Source organism: Brachycentrus maculatus, unplaced genomic scaffold (genome assembly GCF_059751285.1).
Source record: "Brachycentrus maculatus isolate JH-2025_06_01 unplaced genomic scaffold, ASM5975128v1 h1tg000586l, whole genome shotgun sequence".
Taxonomy (NCBI): Eukaryota; Metazoa; Arthropoda; class Insecta; order Trichoptera; family Brachycentridae; genus Brachycentrus; species Brachycentrus maculatus.
The window spans coordinates 709,262-729,953 of record NW_028281326.1 but is presented as its reverse complement, the minus strand read 5'-3'; the positions used below and the strand labels follow the sequence as shown (position 1 = coordinate 729,953).

Sequence of the window (20,692 nt, the reverse complement as noted above, 5' to 3'; positions counted from 1 at the left end):
AAATGATAAAATATGGTATTGTAATGAATATTTAAATGATATTTGAATAAAATTATTTTTTAGTAAAAAGCTTGACATTGGGCGCTTGTCCACTACCCGGGATTCCATGTAATTCCGTGTAATTTTACCGTCCGGCACGTCAGTTAGCGTTTTAAAACGACGATTGGCTTGGATTGGCTTGTGCTTTTGTCCATCTTTCTTCGGATCGGAGCTCTTGATCGGATCGGTGCGTGAACACGTTGCGCGTAAATTCAGACCTTTTTCGTTTGAGAAAGGCCTGATCTTAAACATTAGCGGGCAATATTGTAACATTTGACATCTTGACACATGAATAAGGAAGTCTTCATATTTTTAGGGCTTATGACATATCATAGGCCGGTCAAGTGATCACTTTACAAGCGTGTATTTTATCATTCATATTTCATTTTATTTTATCATTCAAAACATATAAACAAAGTATAAACAATAAACAATTAAAAATTACCTCTCTTGTAAAAAAAAATGCACCTTCTCTGAAAACTTTTAAGAAACCACTGAGAAATTATTATCTACCTAATAATGTAAGTCTCTCTCCAAGCACAAGATCTTAGTCCTTTTTTGGAGAGGAACAGCGTAACTAGTATTAAGGTACGTCAAAAGCAATTAATTGAATTAAACTATAACATTTTTGTAACTATGTCCACCTCCGTGGTGTAATGGTTAGCATGTTTACCTACCGTGCTAGAGTTCCCTGGTTCAATTTACAGGGGCAGTGAAAAAAAATATTAGTGGATTTACACTCTAATGTTTATTTAATTTTACCCTGGATTGGTCATCGAAGCATAGGAGCGATATTGCCTTCATGTAAGTAACGATCAAGGTAACACTGTGTGAATACGATGCAGTGCCTTATGCACCAGTGGGTGCGGATAAGGGTTTGAAAAAGTTTTTTTTATAATGATCACTTAACACACGTGTAACATTTACCATTCCGCCCATGAAAACATGACAACCAAACTACCGAAATTTTTAAAACCCACATATATCGTAAATCTCATGACGCTTTATGTATGTGAACGAAAAAATAGAGAAAATGCTAGAAATATAAGAGTTATGCCCAAATTTCTTGTTACAATCTTTGGAAATTTCGTTAACATTAATGGTACCGGGCTGCATTTACATTGACTTTAAGCACACGGAATATTTATTACAACATAAAATATATACTGAGATAAGCACTATCGATAAAATTAAGAAAGGTGTGTTGAGATGGTTTGGACATGTAGAACGAATGAGTGAGGAAAGAACGGTAAAACAAATTTATGAGGCGAATGTTAGCGGGAAAAGAAGCAGAGGAAGACCGAGAAAAACATGGCACGATCAGGTATGCCAAATACTTGAAAGTGGTCAGGTTAGGAGTCATAACAATCGGCGGGTATGTATGAGGAGATGCATGAACGTGGAAGAGGCGAAGAATGTTTGCAAGGACAGAGTGGTGTGGCGCTCTATTCTCTCTGCCTACCCCTGCGGGGAAGCGGCGTGATGGTTAGTTAGTTAGTTTTTTCAAAATATATACAAATGTTAAATGATTTCCCGAAATTTCGTAGCAACAACAGGAGAGTATGATTAGTTTTTGTTATTCTTTTTATACGCCGACTAAACCTTTAATACTACGCTAAGTACTGTAATTTAAAACCCATTTTCAGAAAATTAAGAAAAACTCGATTGACCTGCACGAAAGTACCAAACACATAAATAATCACACGCAACCCAGTGCTAAGGTAACACATCCCATTACCGTCATGAGCTTAGCAAATTAATGGTGATTGTTTACCTTCAATAACACTGTACGAATACCTGAGACCAAATTGAAATCCAATGCTAGGAACAGACTAGCTTAATATTGGGATGATATTCGTTAAAAAAATTAAAGACCTGATGATAGAATGATTATTTCGAAACCGGTAGTCACGAATAAGTGTTTATTAAAGTGGTATTACACAAAGTGAACGATGAATTATAAGGAGAGTGTTATATTACTATGCCGCAAAGTTAACAATGCTTTTAATAAACAAAATATGATATTCGTTACATTATCTCAGTATATATATACAGTAGCGAGCACTCAAATCTTTCCAGACAAAAAAAACAGTTTTTTTGAAAAAAAAAAAAATTTTGTCATTTCTTGGTAGATTTTTAGTCCAAATTATTAAACAACACTGTTTAAAGAAGATGTACCAAAAAATTGCCTATTTAGCAAAAAAATTTTTGTCAATTTTTTGATAATTTGTAGATTTTCGATTTATTCGCACAAAAATCAAAAATGCTTATATAATTTAAAAAAACCAAATATTTATTTCAAATAAAATTATTTGGGTACATAACACTCACAATTATCAAAAACCAACAAAACCAGTACCTACTTCGTTCTTCCTCGTTTTTTTATTCCTTCTTCAATCCGTTTTGGCATGGATTTACAATTTTTTTAATTTTTAAAAAATTCAACCGCACCTTTTCGATGATGTTTTTAAGGTTTTTCTTTGACAAAGGCTTTGGTTTATTTATTTCGAATGCCATTTTATGCCCAAGTTCTCGTCAAGTATGCGTCAATATGTAGTGATTTTATTTCGATTTTATTCATGATTTTATTTCTTGAAACAAAGAATTGGGAATATTAAACTTTCTTCATTTGTCTATTTTTCTGCTCAAAATAAATCTGTTTTAATTCTTCCATGGTAACCGAAATCTCATTCCACGTAGTTGACTACCTGTGCGCAAACCGAAACACTTTCTCTACAGGATTTCGTTCGTAAACCGGAACCTTCGTAACTCGAGGTTCAACTCTACCCAAATTTTAGTATGTATGAATGTGTCATGCTTATCTTATCTGACAGACGAGATATTGTACAGTGGAACAAACAACGAAACAAAACAAAAGGATAATTTGTGTTTTCCAAGTAATATAATTGAAATACAAATCAAAGTAATTTCCATGCTAAAAAAAATATAATTGGATAGCGTAACTCTTTCGCAGAAACGCGACATCTTTTGAGGGTGGGGGTTTAAAAGGGGGTTGAAAATATTTCAAGTTAAAGAGAATTATTACTTATCTATTTAAAACACAACCCCGTCGCGGTGCTAACAGAGTGGAAATAACTCACGGATTAACCCCGTAAATTATAAAACAGGATAAATGGATAAATTAGTCGTGTGCTTCATGCTCAGATCTTCAAAACAGAGTATGATTAAAAGTAACGCGCGTGAAATAAGCAGGGTTCAGTCATTAAAAACTAGATAATTCGGTGATATTGCTTTCTCGAAATGCATGGCAAATGAAAGCTAATCCAAAATCAATATGATTTAACACATCTCTCTTTGAAACCTCCTTGATTAAGATACCTATTTAGGATACCTCATTATATTATACAGATTATAACTTTATTTAAAATCGTGCTCTCAATACAAAAAAACCTTTATAAAAAATATTATCAATATCATACAATACTTAAATTCACTCAAATTAAATTAATTGCTCAACAAATTTATATCAAATCATGGTTATCAAGTCCTGCCTTGTTTTATATATAACATAACAATTTGTATAGCCTCCCACCAGTCAGATGATGTCGGTAACGACGAAACCCGGTCGCTGGTCAAATAAAAATAAAGTGGAAAAGCTAAAAATATTGGTTTTAATCTAATAATATATTAAGATACCTCATTTTTACTTCATTATTATTCGTAATTCATTCATTTTCCACTTCATTCCTAGCGTCTTTACGGCGGCAAACTTTTATCACGACGGAATACAAAAGCTATAAGCTAAATTCGATTTGACAAGTATATTAATATTGGTGGTAAAAATGATTAGGGAAACACTTGTTTTTATACCACTTAAGTTAAAACTCGAGTAATATAAAAACAAGTGTTTCCTTAATCATTTTAACATGTCTTACCACAAAGTAAATGCCAAAACAATAAATAAAATATTGGTGGTGATTACGTTGAAAAATGAATAAAAGTGTTGATTTTTCTGCTTAAAATAAAATTGTTACAAAAAGATTACTTGTTTATTTTTAATACAAAAACACTACGTACTTAAAAAAACGCGCCGTAGGTCACCATCATGTTATTTTGCAAAAAAAAATTGGAATGTAGTGTTGCCAAACCAATAATAATCGAATGACCAAGTGATTAAATCGAATGTCCTCGCAGATCAGGAGTATTGAATTACGATCACGCAATCATGGCTCAAACGTAAGTACGGGCACTGGGCGCAAATTATCAATATAAAGTAGTCTATGAACGTCTCTAGTACAATCCATGGTCAATAATCATTGATCCAATTTGTGGTTTGAATTATGAGCTTGGACGTGACAATAAGAGCGGTAATGGACAATTCGGGAGATCAAATATTGACCTAAGGGACGGAAAGGGCCATCTATACAAAATCTATATATAATAAAGTAGAGAAGGAACACCTGATTTTTTATTATTATTATTTTTTAAATATTTTCGATTTTAAAAAATGCGCGTGCAACATCATATACGTGACAGAAGTAAAACTTCTTGAAAAATATAGAGAATAAGAGAAGTTTAATGCGAGAGACAAAAAGAGAGAGAGCATTGCAAAATAAATATATCACTGATAAGAAATAAAAAATTAAATAAATAATAATAATTTAATAAATAAATAAAAATACGAAACAGCTCCTACCCCCTCAGCTGAATTTTAGAGTTGGGTTCAAAATTAGCTTCACATAGGGCGTTTCACGTTAGGTGCGTGATCACGGTGCGCGTAAATTGCGTAAATCACGCTGAACTGGTAGTCGCTTTTATTAAAAAAAAAAATAAAAAAAAAACGGACTGCCGTACGGTAAAATTCCTGTAGTGCACAAGCGCTCATACGGCGGTTGAAAATGATACGGAACGTATCGAAAAGCATGTCACAACAGATTTTAAGAAATAGTGATATTTACCGAGTAAAACATAAATTTGAAAAATAAATATATACGATACAAAGTTTGCATAAAAAAATATGTGTATTTAATATTGACACTGTCATTGATTGGTGCGTCAATTGGTTATAGTGATATCAATAGTTTGAGGTAACTAAAATATGAGATATCGCTCACTCCTTTCAACAACGTCATATATAGATTTATATTATCCACTGACACTTCGTGATGGAATTGCATTTTTAATATATTATTAGATTAAAACCAATATTTTTAGCTTTTCCACTTTATTTTTATTTGACCAGCTACCGGGTTTCGTCGTTACCGACATGATGACCAGTCTGATGATGTCGGTAACGACGAAACCCGGTCGCTGGTCAAATAAAAATAAAGTGGAAAAGCTAAAAATATTGGTTTTAATCTAATAATATATTAACGTCATATATCAAAAATCGTCAATTTTCAGTTGTGCATGTTTTTGAAGTGCCCAGAAAACGTAATATATCCCAGCAAAAGCGGCATATTTTTAACTTAATATTTACCCGCTACAGGGCAGAAAGTGTTGTTTTTCCATTTTTTTGAAGAAAAGTTATTGTTTAATTATTATATTGTTAAACTTTAAAAACTATGTCCTGAAAAATCAAGTTTTTATTTTATTTATGACGTTGTTATAAGGAGTGAGCGATATGACCGTGATTCAATATTTTTGAGATAGTAGTTTCGGATTTTGTTGTTGATTCATTGGGTTTGTTAAACACAATACGCACCTAAATCTTCACCAGTCATTCTCACTCACTCAAGATTTTCAAAAGATCATACATATGTACCTCTCCCAGACAATATTATACAGGGATTCTTTACCATTTAACACAATCAGTCTAAAATTTGTTTTGCACACAGGGATGTTTTTTTTATTTATTTTTAGTTTACATAATTATACTGATATTTAAATAAAATAATCTCTAGTCTGTTCCTTACTTCCAGGGCCGCACTTTACAGGATGTTAGACAACCCACAGACGGCGTTTATCGCAAAGGGTGGGTGGTTCAAGATAAAAATTCATACACCCACAGAACGGATATGTTATAAAAATAGTATAATTTTTCCACCCATACGCAAAAAAAAAAAAACATAGATAACATCAACACAGCTATTGAACTTGCACATTGCGATAAGTGCGAAAAGCGAATATGAACTTCAGTTATCATGCCAGAAGTTGTGCTCCCGACCATGTCAACAAAAAAATTGTGTGGTCGGGTATAACGCGTTAAATGCTTATAAAATGATGAAGAAATTTGCGGATTTTTAAAAACACATAACTTTGTTCGAAATCTAATTATACTTTCTATTTTAACATCATAAATGTGTTCCTTCGTGTTTTCAAAACACATAAAACCGGCTACAAATTCTTAGCTTTGTACGTATTCATCACGACTACCGTCAACGCATGGCTGCAATATTTGTATGGACACGGGAGCCGTGTTCGACACATAGAACGTAAAAACATAAAATGCTGTATATTCACTTAAATAAAATAAGGTTAAATAAATATAAGTGATTTTTTCACTCTAATATTTATTCGATATTACCCTGGACTAGTGCCTGAAAAAGAGGGCTGATCACCTTTCCTTCATGTGTGAAAGATCAAGATAACACTGCATTTATATGATGCAGAGCCCTATACACTATTGGGTGCGGATAAGGGTTTAATGACTCGAAAAAGTATGTTCACCGACGGTGTTGAAAAAACGTGAATTATGATAAACGGTCAATTCGTATGGAAGAGATCGAGAATTAAATTGAGTGTATGCAAAATGGGAAAGGCGTAGGATTTGATAATTTTGCTGCGGGGTTCATTTAGTGTGGTGGCAAAATCATATGAATATATAGACTTTTTTATATATGGAGGAGGGATATACGGTCGTCGATTAGAGGAGGGTAGTTATTATAGCTCTTTATAAGGGAAAAGGTTCTGGAGTACAGTGTGGGATTACAGAGCTAAAAGTCTTTTGAGGGCTGTTGGCAAGGAAGGATATTGGAAGGGTTAGAACCACAGAGAAAGAGAGAGTGTTGGATGATGGATGTACGAATTTTGCTCTGCGTAATATGACAGAAAAGTTTCTGACAAAAAGGGGTAACTTTTTTGTTCTAACATGACAATAAAGCTACACAATTTCGTGTATTATAACAATCAACAAACGTGTGAATATTAAAAATAAAAATAAAAGTTGATTACAAAAATATATAGGTATATCACGACGATGCATTCTTTGGCTCTTACCAAGATAAAGATATGATTCTTCTTTAAGCATTATTTTTATTTATTTAATTATTTACAGCCGGAGCCAATTTTTACAAAAAACGTAATCATAGTTAGAAGATAAAGCATGATTAAATAATTAAAAAAAAGTAAAGGTATTAATACGTACGAAATACGGAGATTACAAAATTTATGAAAAAAATGTACTAAATATATAATAATCATAGAAAAAAGTAAGATAGAAGTACAGTAAACCACCCTGTAACTTTAAGATAAGTACCGCGTTATTGGAGAGAACGTTATATAATTATATTTTAATAAAATAATGACTCATTTCAGGCATTTTCACTGGTTAAAATGTAAATGTTTGTCCGCCTCCGTAGTGTAATGGTCAGCACGCTCGGCTACCGTCCTGGAGGTCCCGGGTTCGATTCCCAGGGGAGGGTGAAATAAATATAAGTGATATTTTCACTGAGATATATATTCAATATCAGCCTGGTCTGGTACCTGAAGCGGAGGGCTTATCACCTTTCCTTCATGTGTTAACGATCAAAGTGACACTGCGTTTATATGATGCAGTGCCCTGTGCACCATTGGGGTGCGGATAAGGGTTTTTGAAGAAAATGTTAAAATAAAATTTTAAACATGAACCCCTTATAACGTTCAAATAAAATATTACTTTCACGATAATATAATAAAACAAAAAATTTATGTTTGTAGCTGTATTAAAATAATAATCTTATTTTAACAGTACCTACTGTATATATTATGTAAAATAATGAGAGATAATTACGTGAAATATTTTGGTAAGAAATTTTTCAAACCGGTATAAATTATATTCAAGAAAACTAAAAATACAGAGTAAACATTAAAATATTTACAATGAATGCCTAAAATTATGACTTTAATCATAAATATTAACTGACAAAATATCCCACGTACCTTATGAAACAATGGCTTGAAAACTGTACAGCAAAATTCCTGAAACAGAAAAAATTATGGTAAATTATTCAACATCATTTTATGATACATGATAAGAGAGAAAATAAACAATATTTTTGTACGAGAGTATTATGTTGAACATTTCAAAACGGGCGATACACGCTTTCGACACGCCCAGCAAATAAAGTCGAAACTGCGGAAAACGTTCAAATCCTTAGTAAAAAAAACTTGATTTATCCTCCTCAGGCAATGGTTTCCAATATTTTTTACCTGTGTACCGCTTAAAAAAGGACCTCAAACTCGCGTACAAACAAAACAATTGTCACAAAATTTTGATGTGTTTCGTAGGCTCTAAAAATCAGTGTTTGATTTTGATACTTTAAAATATTTTTACAAGCAGTTTTTTTATTAAATATAATACTGGCTGCCAAACGAGACCTTGTGGCCTTATCACTTTGTCGTCAGCTGTCGATTCTAAGTTATCTCCCGTCAGCTTCGGAATCGATCATCATTATTTCTCCTTTTATTTTGATCCACCCCTTCTCCGTACAAAAACGGCTAATGCAGAATAACGCTGAAACTTTTGTCCTGAAAGAAATCTCCAATATCTTTATGAAGATATGAAAACATTTTTTAAAACGGGGAAAGATTATTTTTTAAGCTGAAAAACAAACGTTAAATTTGTTGAAAGGGTGGTAACAGGTCACGAAATACATATTTTGTAATAAATACTTCTTTGATCAAAAAAAAGGAGACATTTTTAAGTAGAAATTTAATTTCACCTATTAATATATACCTGTCGCTCGGTTATCATTCTGGAGGTCCCGGGTTCGATTTCCAGGGGGGGTTTGATAAATATAAGTGTTTTTTTACTCTGATATTTATTCATTATTACCCTGGACTGGTACCTGAAGCGGAGGGCTGTCACCTTTCCTTCACGTGTGAACGATCAAGATAACTCTGCGTTTATATGATGCAGTGCCCCATGCACCATTGAAGCGCGGATGATAATAATAATAAAACCCTTATCCGCACCCCAATGGTGCATAGGGCACTGCGTCATATAAACGCAGTGTTATCTTGATCGTTTACACATGAAGGAAAGGTGATCAGCCCTCCGCTTCAAGTACCAGTCCAGGGTAGTATTGAATAAATATTACAGTGAAAAAATCACTCATATTTATTCTTACCCCCCCTGGGAATCGAACCCGGGTCCTCCAGAACGGTAGCCGAGCGTGCTGACCATTACACTACGGAGGCGGGGGGGAGCGCGGATAAGGGTTAGAAAAAGAATTTATCAACAATTCGAAGATTTAAAAACAAATCCTCAAAATGATTTGCATTGTTATTTGTTGAAAATAAGTAACTGTTTACAATAGTTAGTTTTCATATTTGATTTTATATGATTAGCGTTATTTCTGTGTGGAAGAGGCGAAGAATGTTTGCAAAGACAGAGTGGTATGGCGTTATATTCTCTCTGCCTACCCCTGCGGAGAAGCGGCGTGGTGGTTAGTTAGTTAAACTAGTACAGAGACTATGTAATAGTTACAGGTGATATCCATGTGTGTGTTTGTACGTGGAATATATTTGATATACACACGCTGATAGCATTATCTGCAAGTTTATCCGATCTAAAGCACTTTATCTACCGCCGAACCGAGACAAAGATTCGGGAATTATGAGAGGCTTATCCAAAACGGCAGATGAAATTTATAGCCCTGTTGAGAAAGTTCCCAACACCCGTTACAGTCGTAGATTAGACCAAATTCGAACAATTTAGACAATATTTTTTATTGATATATGTATACAGAACTTTTTTTGACGCCTAGTACAAAAAATAAATGGATTTACGTGAACGTATTTATACGTTCATTCTACATATCGTAGTCATACAGGAGAAAGTGACCAAGTGCATTTTTTTTACAAAAACGTGATCATTGATTATTTGATATCTTACTAGCTTAATATTGCCCTGAAAAAAGTCCCAAAGGATTTTAAACTTGGAAGTATAATTTACTTGTTAAAAATTACTAACTGCATTGATGTTTATTTTCTTGCCAAGCAAAATAAACTTAAATGGCCCTCCTGAACATTTTACGTTTTGTTAGTTGGTGACTGTACGACTACGATATAAATAATGTTGATAGTTTATTTATGTCAGTTTTCTGTAAACACGCACATAAATAAATGCATATTTTACAACATTTTGCGTGTCCAAATATTTGTTTATCTCCACTGAGTTTTAAAAAATAAAAATAAAACATTTTTTTTTACATCTCAACACAGATGAAGAACAGTATGGAAACCTGGACATTTACAGCGCGCCCAGACTTTCATATTCTTCTTCATCTATATTGAGATGTCAATTTTTTTATATTTCAAAATTTTTAATTAATGTTTTACTTAGTAAATACCACTTTTGTGACATTTAAAATGTGACTTTAGTGACACGAAAAATGGTATTTACTCAGTAGTACATTAATTGAAAATGGATAGATTTTACCACAAAGTGACTGCCGAATCAATAAATGAAATTTTAAAATTTATTTCGGTGAAAAGCAAAAATAAAACTGCTAATCCCTTCTCATCCCATGTAAAAAATAATTTTCTCTTTACACTGACCGAGTGTGATATTATTAAATAATTCAATCATCCCTATTACCCGTTTATCCAGAATTCTCGCCTAACGCAACTCGTCAGGGGTATAAGTGTCCTGCGGTATATTTTGTTACTGTTCGCCTACTTTCCATTAAACTTTGCCAGAGAATCGCTAAATCCAGACGCGTGTAATAATGTAAATTAATTTACATTTAAATTGAGATACGAAGAGCTTTAAAAGCACAGTTTTAATCCAATTTTTCAACCCGTATATTCGCTATCCATAGGGAACAAATGAAAACAAACGGCTAATATAAAATTAGAGTACGGTATTTACATACAATATACATTTTACACTGATTTGAATATAATCTGGTACTTGAGTAAGTTTAATGGGTCATTTAGAAATGAAAATTTAATTAATTTTTAATTCAGTATAAAAAGGAGTTTTACATATAGTATATTTTAAAAAATATATAAATGACATTGACAGACACCGTGGAGTAGTTAGGTAGACACTCGACTGCGAAATTGGCGACGCGTGTTTGATGCCCACCAAATGCAAAATAAATTCAATAAAAATATTTACAAAATAAATTCAATTAAGATATTCAAATGGTCTGGTTGTAATGTATTTTTCACATTGACTATCTCAATCCTTTCTATCCTACCTGCAAACAAGCCTCTAAAACAGAGGCTTTGCGGGTTATTCCTTTAAATATAAAAACATATAAAAATATAACACACACTTAAATACACCAATTTTGCATTGAAAATAGACAATATTTAACATATGATAGCATGAAATGCATATTTAATGATCAATTTGTTGTGTAATTTGAAAAAAAACAGTAGATGTCTCAACAGAGACGAAGTATTTTTTAAGCGAAGAGAAATTTACAGATTTTAACACATACAACTGGCTTTTTATTTTATGAAGTTTGTAAAATGTGCCACAAAGTATCTGCAAAAACATTAATGAAATGAATTAATGTTCGCTTTTTCAGTGAGACCTGTTTGCTTAGTGAAATGGAAGAGAGTCCTATTCAGGATTAGCATACCGAGGATTATTTTTCAATCCCGTATATTACTGATGTTTATTAAATCCAATAACAAAACAATCATAGGATCCAATAACAATATTGAGTGATTCAAGAGAGAATCCAGATACCAGGATTTATAAAAAAATTGCGATCTCGATTTCGTATCATAATGATCTCATTTTAACGGGGTAGAAATTTGTCACTGATACGAAATTACAATTTCAAATACATTTCCGATAGATTTCGTAAAAGGTTGTAAAAAGTAAAACAAAAAATTATCATACCTTAATACCATAGATTGAGGCCTAATAAAATATATGGCTATCCGTTTTTAATTCATTATATTAATTTCAATAAAGAGTCTGAGATGAAAACTATAATTTTAGGTGGAAACTGGAATTTTGATTGCATCATGTCTCACCACAAAGTCTTGTCATGTCTTGCCAAAAATTAATAAAATATGATTAAATAACATCCACAAAATGAAAAATGTGATCGACTCTACCCCTTTATAAGGAAAAATAATTCAAAGGGATAAAATACCTATACTATTGCGGGATATATTGAAAATCCTGAAAAGACGTGATTGGAATACCGAACAGTGAATCTGCAGCTATAGACGTTACGGCGAAAAATATCCTTTGAATAAGAATCATATAATCTAGACAATATTTGCAAATCGACACTGCAATACAAGAAAGCACTGAAAAACACGTTACTGTTAATATTTTCATACAAAAATTAAAATAATATCTTGAATATTTTTCGCAGATACTTTGTGGCGCATTTTATAAACTTTGTAAAATAAAACAGCTTGTTTTGACTACTTTTTATTGGTAAACTTTTTCCAACCGGTTTCGACAAGAACCTTGACATCATCAGGGTTTATGTAATAATTTAAAAACATTTAAATACTCATAGTTATTGCTGCGCAATGCTCAATAAAAGCAACATTTAGGAGTTTTTCCCGTTTTTTAAATCACATTTTCATATGGTGTACGGAGTGCGTGGAGGTTTTTGTCATCGTAAGGGAAGGGTGATTAACTATCACTTCTACACAACGTAGTTAACTTTTGTATGTAATCGACTCACTGATCTATAAAAATTAGAGGACAGTAATAGAGGGTATTAAAAGTCATTAATACTTAAAAGCCAGTTACTTAATGATAGATTTTATCAATTTTTAATTAAGGTCTGCTTTGTAATTATCGCTAAATAGGGTATTTTGCCAGACAAAGTATGGAAAATAACCCTAAATTTTCCTCATCCCTCAACGAACAAGAAAAAATGTTTCTATGATTTAAAAAAAAAGGTTTATAATTAAAATGTAACTTTGTTTTAAAATCACTATAAATTTATAATGATTTTAAAACAAAGTTACATTTTAATTAAAAAATGGAAAATCACCATGTTAGTGCCTCAAATATAAATAAATAAAAAATGTATACATTATATATTGTACAACTCTTCAGATTCATCGAAATCAATTTCATAGCTCATTGGACAAAATGTAAAATTGTAATATTTCTAAAATAATAATTCTGGCACTAATATATCCGAAATTAGCTGATACTTATTGATTTTTTCAATTATAGATTTACTTGGTAAATACCACTATTTCATAAAATCTATTGTTACTTGTTATTGTTTCGATGCATTCCGCATCATTTTAAACACCGCATTACCAAGTATAATTTCAATTAAAAATGGATAAATATTACCACAACGTGGCTACCGAATCGATGCATGGTACATAGTGAACCTCTACACCCTAAATTAGGTTAATTTTAGGGTGGCTTTTAACCAAAGTTTTTTTGGTCAAAAGACTTCGATCATTACGCTAAAAAGGCGTACAACCTGCTTCCATTATCCATAAATTCATCAAATAACGAAACAAAGTATAAAAAAGAGCTATTCATAAATAGATAGTGGAGGCGGGTAGATCTAAAATAGATCGCATCATTCGGTCATGTCGTATTTGATTGCATGTCGTTAAGATTTTTTTTTATATAAGTTATATAAATAAGTATTTTAAAATATACCCTTGGCACGAAAAAATTCAGTAAGTTAAGTTATTTTTTGACATCTCATCAAAGATGACGAAGAATATGGAAGTCTGGGCATTCACGGGGCTGACGACCGTCATAGGCTGGTTTAAGTGATCACTTTACACACGTGTAACATTCAACAATTCTATTCATTATTGACAACCGCACTACTCGAATTCTTGAAAGTTGTATTTATGTATTTATGAATTAATTTTGAAACATTGTTCTTGAATCACTAGAACTTCACATTATCTAATGTTACACGTGTGTAAAGTGATCACTTAAACCAGGCTATGACGGCCGTCAGCACCGTAAATGCCCAGACTTGCATATTCTTCTTCATCTTTGATGAGATGTCAAAAAATAATATGAAAATAACTCCTGTGATTTTGTGAACAAGTATTTGGACACACTCAAAATGTTGTAAGCTTAAGTTATTATAAGTTAAGTCACATTATCGTAATTTGTATCAAATATATAAATTGAAGTAAAAATAAATGAAAATACCCTGTTACGGTAATAAACCGTACATCCATGCAAAATATACACTTGTGCCAAACCGCCTATCAACAATTTACTTTACAATGGCATTTATTCCGACGCTTTCGGGACAAGGCGGGGCGGGAGGGAGGGTGGTAATATCGATCCCGCGTGGGATTCCCACCGACTCCTACACCCGATACCACCCCCCTCCCCGCACCCTGCACCCCACACCCCGCCCGCGACCCAGTGAGGGTGGCAACCCGATAGTCGGATCCTGCAAATAAAACTATATTGACAATATAACGCGCGGGATGGTAACGCTTATGAGTAGGTACCGAAACAAAATTACTTGTAAAATAAAACTACTTTGTATTTAACCACTTTTTATTAGTAAAAAGTGGTTAAAACAAAGTAGTTTTATTTCATAAAGTTAACAAAATGTGCCACAAAGTATCTGCGAAAAACGTTCAAGAAATTACGTGTTTCCGAGACGTTGTCGCAACTGTTTTATAAGACGACAAAAAACTCGTAAATTCAATGTTTGAAGCAATAACTGTGCTATTTCTGTCATAAACCAAAAAAGTGATAAATATAATATATTAAAAGGTAGAAAATATAATTTTTTTTAAAAAAATGCAATCGTGGACGAGAAATGAATGTATTTTTTTATTATTATTAAACAATTTATTAATAATACCATTATTTATTTTATTTCTTTGCGCAAGACTATAGATAATACCATTATCTATTTTATTTATTTGCGCAAGACTAGTTTATAAAACTACAATTGTTTTTATTAACAGTTGATTGTTAAAACATAAAATGAGTTGAAACAATCACATGTCAATGAAAATAGCTGTAGTTTTAGAAACTAGTCGTGTGTAATGAGATAAAACTCAATAAGTGGTATTATACAAGAGTTTAATTTTGTTTTAAATAATCTCATGTTATTCTAAAAAGCTAATGCCAAATCGATAAATGAAATGTTTGTATTATTTTTTTACTTATGTATGTATGTTTGAAAATTTTTAATTATGTTAGAAAATTTTTAAGTATGTATGTTTGAAAATAAGCGTCGTGATAAATACATAATTTTTAAAAAACATTTCGTTAATTTATCTTCGTTCCTATATTTTTCAAGCGTACTATTTTCAAATTGCTAAAAATTAATAATATAGTGCCAATAAGCAAACGAATTTGTGCTGTGATTAGTGTATATATTTGTGATCAACGTATAATGATCAAAGCTATAAACCGAATTGAGCAATGAATCGTTCACAAGAAAATTAATTAATTTAATGAACGTAATTCGGTTATTGGACTCAATCACCCATCCCAATTACAGTTATTCTACAATTTGTCTAATAACACCCCCGAAAACTACAATAGTTAATTTATTTACAAACGTAACAATATTTTTTTATAATGTTTTAGTTTAATAGTTTTGTTTAACATATTTAAGGAGTCTATTTTTGTAGTTGCGGAAACTCTCTCATATGGTTTATCAGTAGAGTAAAACATATTGCTGCTTGTGTCTAGATAATATAATAAGTTTAAAAATAAGCATAGAAAAAAACTAACGTCCAAATATATTTTTACAATTTTAATTTCTCTTGATAAATACCACTATATCCTAAAATATAATATGACACGTGTTTCGATGCATTTCGCATGATTTTCAAACACCATAGATAAATTTTAAGAACAAATGGTTTTTAAAATAGTAAAATATAAATAAATATAAAAAAAATTGATAGATGTTACCACAAAGTGACCGCTTTTTCAATTAATAAAATCAGAATATTTAATTATATAACAATTCTGTATATTTTCCAAGTCACTAATATATATTTTTAAATTACTTGTTACCGATAAAAAATATAATTGAAGTCGTAGGACTTTATCTAATCATTTTATGAAACTGGAAAAAATATGACGACAATATCTATCTTTATTTTAAATGCTTAATGTTAAATTAAAACACTGATTTTTCGAGTCTACTAAGTTGTATTTTATTGTTAACAAACACATAAAAATACATTTTGTGACCGTTTTTTCGCCTAGTTATGGCATTTTCAAACGAATTTGAAGATAAAATTGAAAAGCCATAACTAGGCGAAATAATTGTCACAAAAAAGACTTAGTAAACTCAAAAAATCAGTGTTTGATTTTAACATTTAATATTTATCAATTAAATGGAGTTCTACAAATTAAACGCCAAATCTATAAATATCAATCTTTATTAATTACAAATTCAAAATTATATTTCATTTTACTAAACTAATGTTGTATTTAATGGCAGTTGGGTGTATTAATTATTATTAGTCGATATTAGCGTGGGGGTGACTACCTACGAGATGTGTGGGTGTTTAAAGGTACCTACTGGGAAAAGTATCCATGAATATAATCAAGTTCTGTGATTAAGTAACGAGGCCTGCTGCCGTAATGTTGTTCTTTCCAACAAGGGAGGAACATTATCGTACTTATATAAATTCTACCCTTCTGCTGGTTACTGCTACCCTGATAACAAATATGTAACTACTTTTATATTATAACACTATCTGTACCCGGCCACGTGTTGCTATGGCTCAGTCTGGGTAAATGAAAAATAATGAAAATAAAAAGCACACATCTCTGATATATTTATTTTCATAACCCTTGAAAAGCAATGAAAATATTAAAAATGTATTTAATTCTACGTTTATTTTCATATCGCTCACTCCTTTCAACAACGTCATAAACAAAAAAACTTGATTTTTCAGGAGATCGTTTTTAAAGTTTAAAAATATAAAACCATGTATTAAAAATAAATATCAAGCCACTCATTGAACTTTTTACTGTGCAACAGATCTTTTCGGTAAAACTTGAATGTTTTTTCTCCATTTGAAAAATATTTAGTATATTTAAAAAAATAATTAAACAAAACCTTTTCTTCAATATTCAAAAACAACACTTTCTGCCCTGTAGCGGGTAAATATTAAGTTAAAAATATACCGCTTTTGCTGGGATATAGTACATATAGTCATAGTAGTTTGATAATGTCTTAATAAGGCGAAACGAGTCACATATCATATTTGTAAATAAAAGTATAATTCAATCCAATAACTGTGATTAATTTAGGATATATTACCCAAAATTAAATACTTTATTTTTAACGAATAGATTGCCTTCTATGCTGTAGACAGCATTTTGATATTATTTTGTTCCTTACAGTAGTAACTGCTGAGCAGTTTATATGGCAAAACCCAATAAATATATGATCGGTAAAAAAACGATCACAAAAAATAAGATAAGACAGTAAATATATTAAGTTTAAAAGATGCCTGAAAAAAGTCGGCTTTAAAAGGAAAACGACATCGAAGCGTTTTATGTTGATAAGAAAACCGACTGAATAGACAATTTTCCGAGTATTTATCAGTAACATTCCGCGCTACTTTGGAACAAGTAAAGAAACCACAAAATTTGCAAGTATAATATCGTAAAAGGAGCGCGTTTTATGGTTCAGGAATCGAAAATACATTATTTTGTCATGAAATTAAACTAAAGCCCTCACCAATCCCATGTCAAGGGTGGCTCGATATCGTATATATTACGACAACTGCGATGTCGCGTTTGGCTCGACATTATACGACGCAATTTGTAAAATAATTTTAAACAAAACAAAAATACTTATGTAAATTTTTGACATGTCAAAAATGAAGATGAGCTATTTACAGGGCTTGGGACGTATATAGGTTGATTTGAATGAGTACTTCATATAGGTGTAACCTTCGTGATATAATTCACACGTCGCTTCATGTGTGTGTCCGCGCCGGTATCTATGGTTGATTTGAGTAAGCTTTTTATTTAGAAGAGACCCTTTTATTTTTAATGTATGCAAGATCCTTCCCCCTAAAGAAACCTAGATTAGTGAACAAAGATTTGGACTTACCAATTTTTTTTGTAAAAAAAAATATGTAAACTACATATAAAGTATTCTAAAACAAGACTTATGTAAGACCTCTTTTTGTTTTTTTTTTGTAAATCAATTAGGGGTATGGTGTTGGGTAAAAAAGAATTATTAAGGATTTAAGAATTGCAGGGGGTGACAAGCGGTAATAGAAAAACCGTAGATTTTTATATGAATTTCCTTGCAAATAGGACAAACTTACATATGGATAATGACTGGTATTATTAGTCTTTTCGTTTTTCATTTTTTTTATTTTACAAAATATTTTTCTTAATAACTTAAGCATAGGTGAAAAATAATAGTTTTGCTAGTAAATTTCTGTTCTCATAAATAGTTATGTACTTAAAATATTATCTACATATCTTTGTTGCTTTATTTTTTAATGTGTGAGAAGAGTACACCTTTGACTCAACTTTTATTATTATTTTGTCCAAAAATAAACAATGTATCATTTAATATCATAGGGAGACGCCCTAGAGTTAATAGTCTACGAAAATGGCCCTACATAAATAGTCAAAAACAAAAACGGTGCTATTATCAACGATGGTAGTTAAAACATTTGTAATAAAAGAAGCATAGTCAGAATATAAAACCAACCTCTTAAAAAAACGCATGATGCCGTTATTGATAAACTAATAATTATTGAATATAATTATTGAATATAGTTATATTGAAATAGTTATTGATAAACTTATAATTACATCTACATATATAAATTCTTAAAAATAATATTACCAACAATTGTATTAAGCTTTAAAATATTAATTGTCTAAAATATGGCCATGTCAGTAAATTCTTCCTTCCCCAGAAAATAAATATAAGGGTACATACCTACATCCCCCATTAGCTACTGTTGTCTCCCATAAATTATTGCTGCACGTGTTAAAACTGTCACTTAGAATTGTATAGCTACATAAGGACCGTAGTCCATTTGATCTTCACATTCGTTTGATAATGCCCTAACAAGGCGAAACAATTGTCACAGTATAATTTTTTATGTGTTTTTTGTTAATAAAATACAACTTAGTAGACTCAAAAAATCTGTGTTTGATTTAAAATTATTACATAAATTATAATGGAGTTCTACAAATTAAACGCCAAATCAATAAATAAAACGAATTCAGTTACTTAAAAATTCCATTTACTCAACGATTTTCTTGGTATAACTAAAATTCATTATTTTTCAATCAACAACAAAATACACGTTTTCCAGTCTATAGGGATCGAACAAACAAACATCAACTCTACCCAAAAGAAAGCTCCACCAACAGAAATACACATTTTACGTAAAATTAAATGGAAACATAAACGAAACAACTGAACGTAAAAAAGTTAAGTTCGCTTTTAATGGAATATAGCGATGTTTATTCAACGCGGGGTTGCTAGAAAACACCAATCAAAGTGATAGAATTTCCACGAGTAAAACCGAGGTTAGAAAATAATCTTACATTGTACAAAAGAAGCTTGATAGTGTCGGTAATGTATGAAAAGGGGGTTGGAATTATCTTTGTGGAATGCGATTTTTATGGCGCTTAGTTTATGGCTTCGGCTTTAAGGGTGTCGTTAAACTGAATATAAAAAAATACGGACACTATACATAGTTAGTTTTAACTATCAAAACTACGTGGGTCCTTGGCCGGAAGATTTAGGTAGGCACTACCTCTCATCAACATTATAAATTTAATTTATTGGATAGTATAATAGAAGCGACATCTTGTCCGCCTCCGTGGTGTAATGGTTACCGTGTTTAGCTACCGTGCTGGAGGTCCCGGGTTCGATTCCCAGATTTTCAATGCAAAAACGGTGTTTTAAGAAAAAAATCAATTACCTACGTAAAATGTTACCCGGGTTTAGAGAAAATTAAGTTGCGACTTAACGAAAGAAAAAGAGTTATTGAAAAGAAAGGAATAAAAAAAAGATATACTTATTTTTAAATAAAATAAATTTAAAAATATATATATATATATATATATATATATATATGTATATATATATATATATATATATATATATATATATATAAATATATATATATATATATATATATATATATATATATATATATATATATATATATATATATATATATATATATATATATAAATATATATATATATATATATATATATATATATATATATATATATATATATATAATAATATATATATATATATATATACATATATTCTAAAAAACAAAAAATATCCTATTTACATTCTTTAAAAATAATCGGGCGTGAAAAGACGTGACCTCTCCGGTGGTCGGCCGGTGATTGAATTATGTGTAGTACATATGCAACGAGTAAACCCACTCAAAGTGGGATGGGTAAAGAAACGTCCAGTCAAGTCAAATTTCATACCCTTTAAAACTGGATGGATAAATATACAAAAATAAAGATACTGGCGGTGATAGTGTTCAGATACGTATGTCG

General features: G+C 31.2%; 1 protein-coding gene across 5 annotated transcripts in view; it reads right to left on the bottom strand.

Moving 5' to 3' along the window:
* EndoA (SH3 domain containing GRB2 like, endophilin-A) overlaps positions 1-20,692 on the bottom strand; it is a 150,955-nt gene that overhangs the window by 95,823 nt on the left and 34,440 nt on the right. For all 5 annotated transcript variants that reach the window (XM_088273469.1, XM_088273471.1, XM_088273468.1 and 2 more), the window contains exon 2: positions 8,140-8,178. The gene's annotated coding sequence lies outside the window, so the exon portion shown is untranslated. The remainder of the gene's footprint in view (positions 1-8,139; positions 8,179-20,692) is intronic.